The sequence below is a fragment of the Peromyscus maniculatus genome, chromosome 5 (genome assembly GCF_049852395.1).
Source record: "Peromyscus maniculatus bairdii isolate BWxNUB_F1_BW_parent chromosome 5, HU_Pman_BW_mat_3.1, whole genome shotgun sequence".
In the NCBI taxonomy this organism is placed as follows: Eukaryota; Metazoa; Chordata; class Mammalia; order Rodentia; family Cricetidae; genus Peromyscus; species Peromyscus maniculatus.
Genome location: NC_134856.1, coordinates 97342476 through 97354533, shown reverse-complemented (window position 1 = coordinate 97354533; position 12058 = coordinate 97342476). Strand labels below are relative to the sequence as shown.

The 12058-nt window shown below is 39.9% G+C and overlaps 1 long non-coding RNA gene across 2 annotated transcripts in view; it reads right to left on the bottom strand.

Annotated features, from left to right (window-relative positions):
* Nucleotides 1-4852: 4852 nt before the first annotated feature.
* LOC143273405 (uncharacterized) overlaps nt 4853-12058 on the bottom strand; it is a 100644-nt gene continuing 93438 nt past the window's right edge. For both annotated transcript variants that reach the window (XR_013051498.1, XR_013051497.1), the window contains one exon: nt 4853-5740. This is a non-coding gene — a long non-coding RNA (uncharacterized LOC143273405). The remainder of the gene's footprint in view (nt 5741-12058) is intronic.

Below are 12058 nucleotides of genomic sequence, written 5' to 3'. Positions count from 1 at the left end.
CCACAAAGTCCATGTGTCTTTTTCTTTTAAAGCCTTCAGTTAATTGGATTGAAGATGACTGAGATGATGTAAAGTACTCTGCTTTATTTGAACTCTACTGGTTTAGATGCTAATCTCTCCTAAGAAATTACTTTCGTAGTGAAAGGAGACACACCTGGTTATTGCTGTTGAGCTAAGTTTATATGTAGAATTAAATGTCATACACCTTTTTCTTGTTAATTGGATCTCTATACACATTTTCTTAAGCCACATTTAATTTTTAAATAAGGGCCAAAAATGGTTATGTTTCAATATAATGCAGTGGTGTTCAACCTGTGGGTCATGACATGACACCTTTTGGAGTTGCATGTCAGATATCCAGAATATCAGATATTTACATTACAATTCATAACAGTAACAAAAGTATAGGTATGAGGTAGCAATTAAATAACTTTATGGTTGGGTTCACCACAACATGAGTGTATTAATGGTCGCAGCACTATGAAGGTTGAGGACCATTGATCTAATGTGATATAATTATCCTAATACAACAATATATAACAATCATTTCCCCAGAACAATATACAAATATCCTGCAGACTATGATGTGAAGTTAAAAACATTTACTATAATGTAAAGTTGTGTACATTATGTTATATAAGTCAATAAAAGAGGGAAGGAACAAAAATATTTGCCTGATGCACAAGGACACACAACAAAATACAAATGAAAGACTCACAGTGATACTTAGAACTGACTTCTGGAGAGTTGGCTGCTTTTTGTTCTCATTTTAAATTACTGTTTATGCTGCCTCAGAATTCTCTGGGGCTGTGTCAAGAGAAGGGGAAAGGAAAGGAGAGGAGAGGAGAGGGGAGGGGAGGGGAGGGGAGGGGAGGGGAGGGGAGAGGAGGGAGAAATAGAAAGAAATCCATGCACTACTGTGTTGTTTACAAGTTCATTTTCCAAGATCTTTGGTCCAGAGCTTGGACTCCTTCATAGAACATTCATTTTCATTCATTCATTCTTCATTCTCTTTGTCTCTCTCCCCCTCTCTTCTGCTCTCTCTCCTCTCTTATCTCTTTATATCCCGATGTTTTATTCTATGTTTGGAGAAAGTATTAAGGACAAGCTAGGGAATACTTCAGGAAAATTCAATGACAGGTTTGTAGCACGAATCTTGAATGGTCTTATTAATAAAAACCCCAGTGCCAGCTATTGGGGTAAATTCTGAAAGATCAAAGAAGCAGCTAACTTCACCTTGCCAACTTCTCAGCCGATTCTGTTTTCTCAAACTGGAAGCTTTTGAGTCCTCATTCAAATGAATCTCAGTGGAACTGCTGCTAAAAGTCTAAAAGCAGTCCAGTCATCCTTGTTCTATATCTAGTATCCTCCTATGAGTGAGTACATACCATGTTTGTCTTTCTGAGTCTGGGTTACCTCACTCAGAATGATTTTTTTCTAGATCCATCCATTTGCCTGCAAACCTCCTGATGTCATTGTTTTTCTCTGCTGAGTAGTATTCCATTGTGTATATGTACCACATTTTATTTATCCATTCTTCAGTTGAAGGGCATCTAGGTTGTTTCTAGGTTCTGGCTATTACAAACAATGCTGATAGGAATATAGCTGAGAAAGTGCTCTTATGGTATGATTGAGCATTCCTTGGGTATATGCTCAAGAGTGATATAGCTGGATCTTGGGGGAGATTGATTCCCAATTTTCTAAGAAAGCACCATATTGATTTCCAAAGTGGTTGTACAAGCTTGCATTCCCACCAGCAGTGGAGGAGAGTTCCCCTAGCTCCACATCCTCTCTAGCATAACTGGACTGCTACTCACATCACCAGGGAGGCTACCTGGAAAACAGGACCCCAAGAAAGACACAGGGATCACCCAATGACGGAGAAATGGATGAGACCTACATGAACAGCCTGGACATGAGTGGAGGTAATGAAGGGCGACGGTCAAGGAAAAGAGAGCTTGAGGGAGCAGGAGATCCCAGCTGGATCAAGAACAGAGAGGGAGAACAAGGAATAGGAGACCATGGTAAATGAAGACCACATGAGAATAGGAAGAAGCAAAGTGCTAGAGAGGCCCACAGAAATCCACAAAGATACCCCCACAATAGACTGCTGGCAATGGTCGAGAGACAGCCCGAACTGACCTACTCTGGTGATGGGATGGCCAAACACCCTAATTGTCATGCTAGAAACCCCATCCAATGACTGAGGGAACTGGATGCAGAGATCCACGGTTAGGCCCCGGGGGGAACTCTGGGAATCCAATTATCGAGAAAGAGGAGGGTTTATATGAGCAAGAATTGTTGAGACCAAGGTTGGATAAAGCACAGGGACAAATAGCCAAACGAATGGAAACACATGGACTATGAACCAATGACTGAGGGGCCCCCAACTGGATCAGGCCCTCTGAATGGGTAAGACAGTTGATTGGCTTGATCTGTTTGGGAGGCATCCAGGCAGTGGGACCGGGTCCTGTGCTCAGTGCATGAGTTGGCTGTTTGGAACCTGGGGCTTATGCAGGGTCGCTTGGCTCGGCCTGGGAGGAGGGGACTGGACCTGTCTGGACTGAGTCTACCAGGTAAATAAATCTCAGTCCTTGGGGGAGGCTTTGCCCTGGAGGAGGTGGGAATGAGGGAGGGTAGGCTGGGGGAAAGAACAAGGAAATACGTGGCTGATATGTAGAACTGAATTGTATTGTAAAATAAAATAAAATTAATTTTTTTTAAAAAAGTCTAAAAGCTTAAAAGCCTCTAGTTCCTGGTCCTCATGCCTTATATACCTTTCTGCTTCATGCCATCACTTCCTGGGATTAAAGGCATGTGTCTTCCCTGATCAAGACATGAGATCTCAAGTGTTGGGATTAAAGGTGTGTGTCACCATGCCTGGCTGTTTCCAGTGTGGCCTTGAACTCACAGATATCTGGATGGATCTCTGCCTCCCAAGTGATAGGATTAAAGGCGTGTGTGCCACCATTTTCTGGCCTCTATGTCTAATCTAGTGGCTGTTCTGTTCTCTGACCCTCAGATAAACTTATTAGGGTACCCAATAAATCAGTCAGACAGGTTGATGTGTCCCTCTTCCCAAGTATTTCTGCTACTGTTTTCTTTTGAAGATCCTTAAATATGTGCCTGGCTCAGCATCATGGCCAGATTTTTGTTCAGATGGAGCAAAATGAAGAAAGGGTGAATATGTTGAGTTCTTACCTCTTGCCTATTTCTTTTCACCATATTTAATGTGAATACTAGTAATTTTTACTTTTTTCTACCTTATATTGTTTTGTGGCTAAGGATTGAGCCCAGGGCTTTGTATATGTTAAGTACATACTCTACCAATGAGCATTCTCAAGCTCATAAAATATTTCATTTTTATGTATTTGTAGTGTCTATTGTATTTTTAGTGGAAAATACCATTCTAGAAGTTTGTTAGATAATTGAAAAAAGTTCATGCAATTAATGCTGACTCAGTATCAAGTTTGTGTTAAACATTTTTGCTCAGTGCTAAGATATCATGCTGAACAAAATAGACATGGTGTTTTCCATCATGGGAGAATCTAGTCAACAGACTTTAAATAAGGGATCACACGTCTAAGAGTATGTCATTATAGTTACAATAAGCACCAGGAAGGAAATAAAAACCATGTCATAGAATCTCTAAGCTAGGGTTATAACTCAGAAAGAAAGCTGTGGAAAGTTTGCCTAGAGAAGCGTGACTTTAAAGTGAGTAAGAATTTCCTGAGTGAAGAGAATGAAAGGAACTTTCCTGGCAGCTACAAACCACTGACAGAGATTTTAAAGCAGAAATAAGGTTTCAAGGAGAAGGAAGGTTGGTGTTGTAAGGGAAAGCAGGAGTCCATGCCAACTGATTAGAGTGCAGATGCTTCCCAGTTATACTTGGGAAAGGCTTAGCCTTGACAGGGACTAGGAGTATAGGCTTGTAAACTGTCAGGATGACTTTGGGATCCCTTTCTCAGAGAAGCATGCCATAGCACTTGTCAAGAGTAAGCAGAAGTGGTATGGGAACCTGATAAGATTACTAGGTGTTTCCTAGATACCTTCCCTTGAATCTACAAACAGAAGAGCCTCTGATGAAGGAAGAGAGGGAAGGGAAATAAGTGAAGAAGAGGAGAGAGAAAGGCAGGAGGAGGAAAGGTGTGAGGTAAGGAATAGCCATAGCCACCCCTTTGCCCCTTGTGTCATTTGATTATAGCTAAGGTAGGGATAGAACAAATAAATTTGAGAGGGTTTCTTCTAGCTTTGGGAGATATGATAAACTAGTTACTAAAGTATATGATGAAAAATTGAGACCCACAGCAATTCAAGCGTGAATCCAAAATAATTGTGGAAATGTACAGCAGCAGAACTAAAACAGCACCTAGATCCCATCCCATACCCCATCCATTGTCCATGAGAAGGAAGAGCGCTGACCCCCAGGAGGCTTTGAGTCTCTAGCTTGGCTCTCATTGATCTAGTGAGGAGCTATTTTTGTCTTCATCATTTTCCTACATACAGGCAAGTTACTGCCCTAGTATATGAATTTCTTTTATTTTTCATGACTAATCTAAAACCAAAGGACAGGACTAAATTCCTCCCAAACTGTTCCTTGGACTCACCACCTGTATTTGCATAGGTTATATTATACAAGTAACTTTTAAGGGACCACTACTCTCATATTTTTATACTAAGCCTCTTCATTTTGTCAATATCAATCATCTACACTTACATCACCAATTCAGGAAGTTTTAGACTCCCTTTTTCACAGAACAAAATCCTGTAAGATACCTTGTTTTACCATTAGTGACTACACTCATCCAAATGGTGATTAGAGAGGAGACAGCCAAGAGCGATAGGAGCCCTGTTCTTGCATCTCCCTGACACCAGTTTAGCTGACTACAAGAGACATTTGTATACTAGTTATGACTTTCCAAGTCCTGAAAAATCAAGGCATTTTCCTGAATTACAGAGGCTATATCTGGTGAGCAATACATACATTCATGACTAGAGCAAAGAAAAAGTCTATCCCAAGTAGATACTTATCAGTGAACTGTTGCCTAAGTTGATGGGTGAGTTTGTCATGTGTTTATTTAATGATGTTTAACAACCAAATATGTAATAGGAAGAAATGGTCTGGGATGGAAAGTCATTTCTATAGAACTAACATCTGGGCAGATGTTTGAAAGTGGGCCATGGTCTGAAACACTAAGCAAAACACTGACGTTCATGAATACGGGCAAAAAGGAAAAGTTGTTATAAATCCAGGCTGGCCAAGAAATGTGGCAGTTCTTCCTGTCACTGGCCAGAGAAAAAACAAATGTGCCACTCATCTGAAGGAGGGCCAGAATGACTCAGATGTTTTACAGGACATTTATTTCTTCTTACTCTAACTCCTACTCTTCTGTCCCCAGAATTGCCACATGTACACATATGGAAGCCATTGTAAATTTTGGTTTTGTTGGCAACTTTATGAGGTGAGGCCAAGTAACACAGGCAATGTCAAGTCTGAATTGGGGAGATGTTCTAGCGTGTGCTGAGCTCCCCATGTGTGTAAGCAGATTTTACTTGGAGAAGAGAGTTGGAGACAGATAAATAATATGGCTGCCTAAACACCCCAAGGACCCACATAAGGAAGAGGGGTGGGCTTATTTTCAGCAGCTGCAGGATTTTCTTGGGCTAGTTTTTTAACCATCTGCTTCACCATCTTGCACCAGGGAAAATGTCTGAATTTGCCAGGTATTAATATTGCAACCTGAAAAATACAAAATACAAGCTGAGCTCAGTGGTTTCTTTGACAAGATGATTCACTTTCTCCTTTCATGTGTTTATTTTAGCATCTGAAAGTAACATAGCATCATTCCCAATCTAATCATTGTGACCATCACTTACAACATTAAGTTTCTTTCGTTTTTTTTATTTTAAGACCTAATATAATATTAACTATTATTTTATTACACCAAAGTTCTAAAGAACTTTCTAGGATAGTGTAACTTCTACTCTAAGGGAAAACGAATGCAGGTACACAAACACACACATACACACACACACACACACACACACACACACACACACACACACACACACACCTCATCAGAAGGTGATGTTGAACGCATATGTTTATGTAGGCAAGGAAACTTGCCCTCAAATCTTTCCACACTTAAATTCATTTTCAACCTTAGTTTTCTTTAATTTTGCCAACATCTCTTTTTCCTGTACAAAGACATGCATAGAAACAGCCAATACTTTCTACTCTTTGGTTTGCATAGCCACCACTACATGTTTAAGTTAAACTTTGGGTTGAAGAGAAATTAATAGTATCTAGGGAAGTTACACCTTTCTTGAATATGTCCATGAGGTCAGCAATTCGGCAGATGCCCACTCTCACTGTGAATCTTCAAGGGTTGAATGCTTGAAAGTTCAAGCAAACTTCCAAATGGCCAAAAATCTTTGCATAGAATAGGGGGAGGAAAAAAACACTCCATCTTGTTTTTGTCTTGGGCTTCAGACCAAGTACAAGTATATTCTAGTGGCTTCTGGGAAAGTCACCTTTTTGTCTGCAACAGAAAAACAAGTTAGCTTACCCCAGCAGTTAGACTAGCAGACGGTTCCTGGGGAAACTATAAACGACTCACCTGAGGCAGAAAGTAGGATGTATCTGAAAATGATTCATGGTGATGAGTCCCTTGTGGTTGGTAACATGCAACTTCCAGCCTACCTCTAATTGCTGGGTGGACAGTGAGCCTAGCCGGTGACATCGCTTCTCTGTTTCTCGGCTGGGCCATGGCATCTGTCTCTTCCCTGACCTTTAAACTCTTCTGTGGTAATGGCCTGGTGTCATTTCCCTTGCATCCAGAGTGCTTACCCCACTTCCTTCCTGCAGCAGGCACTTGTGAATATTTATCAAATACAAGGCAATGGGGCAAGGTGCTAGTCTCTCCAGTTGTCTTTAAGGACATAGCTGTACATGCGCATGCAGTCTGTTTTTAGAGTAACACTGGAAACAGCCACACCAATGCTAATATTTCTGGACTAAGTTGCCTTATCCAAAGTTAAAGTTGCTCAGCTTTAAGGTACTCTTAAACACTGCTGGTCTCCCAAATCCTCTGTGTGGGTCAACTTTTCCAAAAGGCACAGAGGACATTTCTCCCAAGGAGAAATCCAGTTTTGTAGAATAGAATGTATGCTTGGGTTCTAAATCAATTCTAACTTGTAGGGGAGAATTATTTCACTCTACTTCCTTTTCTTATTAGGGAAAAATGTAGACAAGCAATATAAACAAAATGTCTCATAGTGTTCTTCAATTGGATTATTTATAAAGAGAAGGATTTAGATTTTTTAATTAAATCAAGAAAACTAAATAAATAGCATAGCATTCTGTGCATATAATACATACATGCATACAAACTGAATTGGTAAGCAGCATTATTCACTATATAGCATGCTCCACCTGCTTACAGAAAAAGACTATCTGGAATGTAAATGAAGGAACCATTTGAAACTACAACTATGGTAATATAATCTAGAAAAAAAAAATGTAAGCAGATACTGACAAAGACAGGAAGACCAAGCCAGAAAATGTTAAGAAGAGAATGGAAACTAAGACATTTGCTAGGATACACAAATGAATATATTTATTCTTCAGTATCCATAGGAAAAATTTCAGAGTTCTCCACAGATACCCAAATATAGGTGTTCAAATGCCTTTATATGGCATATGAGCCATGCCCTTTAATGTTCTTTAAATCTTGTCTAGATTACCTACATCTCATAGAATGTAAATGTTATATAAATATTTGTCAAATTGCATTGATGAAGAATGGCAAGAAAAAAAATCTGTATGATTACCATTTTTTCCTAGATATTCTCAATCCACAGTTGGTATGTATACATACAGATGGAGAAACTTCCAAGGCAAAGAACATAAGACCAATTTCAATGGTAGTGTGCATTTCTGAAATTCTTCCAGGCAAAACCTGTCCTCAGGTTACCATGCTTCCTCCAAGAGCTCTAACACCTCAAGTAAAATCAATATGTGAAATCAATTTTCCTTATTTCAATTCCACTAACTTTATCCTCATTCTCTACCAGCCAACTGTACATCTAGATCCAGTAGAAGGTCAACAGCCTCCTTAAAAGTCCATCTGTGGAAATGCTGTTGACTTCTTGCTTAATGTCTCTCAATCTCTGGACTATGGTATCCCCTTTCCTTTGAGGAATGGCTATAGGTTCCTCTACTTGTGTGTTTTATGGAGATCTCTCAAGTACCCAGATGTAAGTCCTGTGGTGCATTAACCTTCCATGGGCAATTCCATTCCTCCCTTCTGCCATTCTCCCAAGAACCCCGTCTTTTAATTGCATGGTCAGTCTCTTATGAATCTAAACTCTCAATAAAGGCAATCAGAAACTAGATCCCAATTTCATCTGAAAGACATCAGTATAATGCAGTCCTGTTATTCATGATTCCTTTTGTTCTCTACCCAATACAATGAGAAGCAAATGTGATATTGTTCTGCTTGCAGTAGAACATTTTCTGTGACTAGGTATGTTTATATTCATATTACATAGAAAGCATTGTTGTATTAGTTTGTGTAGTTATTTAAACCATATAGTGAAACATTTATCCAATTATTCTTTATCAATAAAATCTTGGGAATCAGATATCTGCGTAAGTACATGAATTATCAGAGAAATGGTGGAGAAGCAACCAGTGACCTCCTCTCTCTTTTGTTCCTCAATCCAAAAAGCCAAAGATACTCTCTAAGCCCTGCCCTACTACTTCTGTGTCTCCCTTTCTGTCCTCAGTCTTCCAAAACCTCTATGGTTAATTTTGGGCAGCTAGTAGCTAGCTCCACTCTCTGATTCAAAGCAAATTTTATTGTCAGTCTTGGGAGCTTCAGAATTTGATAAAAATATTCTCTAACAATGTAGAATTCCATGAGCATTTTTAAAGGTTCAAGAATAGTTCCTATTATTTATTCATTGTATTCATAAAATAGTCATTTCTGCTATTAAAATTGCTATGCAGTATGGAATTTATTTAATATGGAGGTAATAAAACAAAAGGTGGGTTGACATGGTGGCTCACTAAAGAAGCCTAATGACCTGAGTTTGATCCCTGAAATCTGCTGAGGAAGGAGAACACCCACTCCCAAAAGTTGTTCTCTGACCTTCACACATACATTCTGGAACATATGCATCTGCACTTATACACATACAACACACCCAGAAAAAGAAAGAAGGAAGGAAAGAAGAAAAAAAGGAGGGACGGAAAACATTCAAAGAAAGGCATTGTTCCTGCCAGAAACAAAAACAAAAACAAAAAAAACTCCACGAGTGCAAGAATGGTGTTTTCTTCTGACATTCTAGTTAGCAGCATCCACTGCAATTATGTGACACGCACTTAGTACTCAATTAATATTTGTCAGATAAGCAAAAGAGCAGAACAGATGGACAGATGAACAGACAAAATTCAGGAAAAGAACCTGCTGTGCCCTCACTGGTTCCTCTCATAGTACATTTGAGTGTTTAATTTTGCCTCTCACTCCCACGATGGATTAATGCAGAGAATGATTTCAGCTGTTGTCTGCAATACATTTTGAGGTTGTAACCAGAGAAACAATGGAACAATTACAATCCACTAAGTGCTAGTAAAGTGTATTCAGGCAGGGACTTATAACCTTGGAGTTGAAGAGAAGGAAAAGAATTGTTGGCCAAGAAGCAAAATTATCTTGTTTGAATGATTTGATTTCCTCGAAACACAAGGTCACATATGGCCAATTTAATTCTTTCTACTCATAAAGAAGTCTGAATCAAAACAACTAAATTGAACCCTAAATTCACAGCTCTTTTCCCTGGAGTTCCTTGCTCAGAAGTGCACAGACTTCAGTGACCCATAGTTTTATGACAAACTCCAGTCTTGGCACAATGGTGTCCCTCAGTTAGTTTAAGAGCTTTTCATCTGTGATATAACAGCTCTGTTGTTGGCAGTGTTCAATGACATCACAGTCATAAAACTCTGCAACAAGAAGAAGATTGTTTTGGTGTCAAAGTGAGAAGTCTGCTGTGGCCAGCATCACACCATCTTGTGTTCTCTGTTTAAGCTCAATATTAGGACTGGTTTGACTGCAGCCTGCTGCAGGCTATCACTGATGTTGGTAGTCACTCATTCTTCATTGATGCTTCCAACAGTGAAACAGAGTTTGCCCCTGACGCTTGCCTCCAGCATTCTCCTCTACTCTGGCCTTTATAATCTGTAACTTAGAAAGCCACATCTATAAGCGTCATTGATGAGTATCTAAGAAGGGAAAACATAAAGCTTTACCCCATAAATGTGTCCCTTTAGATACAAAGAGAAGTTGCCATTTCATTAAACTAAATAAGATTTAAACACCATAAAAAAAAAGTTCTATCATCTCTGTATGGGAATGTGGAGCCTGGCAGACATGTGGGGCTGGTATCACTTGGTCCCAGTCTCATCTCTACTATGGCCACATCCCAAAGCATGAACACTAACCCAGCCATGGGCTAAGTACACAAGGCTCATGCACCTCAGATTCTGGACAGTTTAGACAGTAAGCCAGCTTGAGAACAGGCATTCCTACCAGAGTTTAGAAGAGGCACTTGGATCTCATCTATGAACCATCAGTACTTGAGAGAAAAGTGTTCAGCTGAGTGTTACTAAGAATAACCTCCACAGCAATGGAAGAAATGAGCGTAACTGAGCCAGTTGTGGGAGAATATTGCTGTGCAAACCTGAAGATCAGAGCTGAAATATCAGTCTCCCTCTATGTAAGTATCAGACATGAAATGGCTGTAACAAGGGGTGAATACATGAAGTTACAGCCTGGGATACTGGCAGCTCCACTTCTAAGGTATTCTTCAGAGAGGGACGCCTTACAGCAAGAGTCTCTGAGCCTTCCTTTCAGGCTTGTTTTATAATCTAAAATATTTTTGAGGGTTTCCTACATGTGTACTATATTTACATCATTTCTATCCTCTCCTCTCCTGCTTTCAGCTCTTCCTGTGTCACCCACACCCTTTCACCATCATGATTTTCTCTTTAATTATATATATGTTAAATTATACATAATAGTATATATAATAATATATAGTGTTTCTTTAGGGCTCCCAAATTAGAGTCAATTCCATTTTTGAGCTTGTGTCTCCATAGTTTAGCAGAGCAGTAGAGGAATTCAAGTTTTCCTATAGGAAAGTTTTCCTTCTTGTTAAACAGTTATGGTTCCTGACTTTGTCTTCAATGTCTCTCCACTGAATTCAGGCCAGGAATTCTCCATTTCCTCAATTATATTGGCCACACGGCTCCTCTTTCCTCACAGAGACATGGTGGATTTAATTGTGTTTCCAAAGACCTAGGAGCCACCCCCACAAGCATGTCTCTCCAGCTCCCACTTGCCTCCTACATATGCACCAAAGCTGTGTGTGGCAGATGGAGGGACTCTGGGGCTTCCTTCCAGAACATTCCATGGTGAGTGGATCTGCCAGCCTTCTTGAAATAACTTTTAAAAAAGATTTATTTGCTTATTATTTTTGTATATGTATGTGTGCCTGATTGAGTTTAAATGCACTCTATGCCTGAAGGTATCACTGGAGGCCATAAAAAAAACACCAGATCTCAGTGGAACTGGAGTTATGGAGCACCTGAAGTGGATGCTGGACATGAAACCTGGATCCTCTGTAAGAGTAATAAATGCTTTTCATAGCTGTGTCATCTCTCCTGCTATGCTGGTTAACTTGTGTCAACTTGACACAAACTGTAGAGTCACTTGGGAAGAGGAAGCTCATTTGAGGAATTGCCTCCATCCTCTTAGCCGGTAGGGAAACCTGCGGGGAATTGTCTTTATTAAGGGTTAATGTAGGGCTCAGCCCACTGTGGGCAGTGTCATCCCTGTGCAGGTCATCCTGAGTTATATAAGAGAGCAAGCTGGGCTAGAAAGAAGCATCAGGACAGCAGGGAGCTGTTTCCCATAGTCTCTGCTTGAGTTTCCACCATGGCCTCCCTTGACTTTAGATTCTAAGTTGTAAAATGAAATAAATTCCTTCTCCTCAAGTA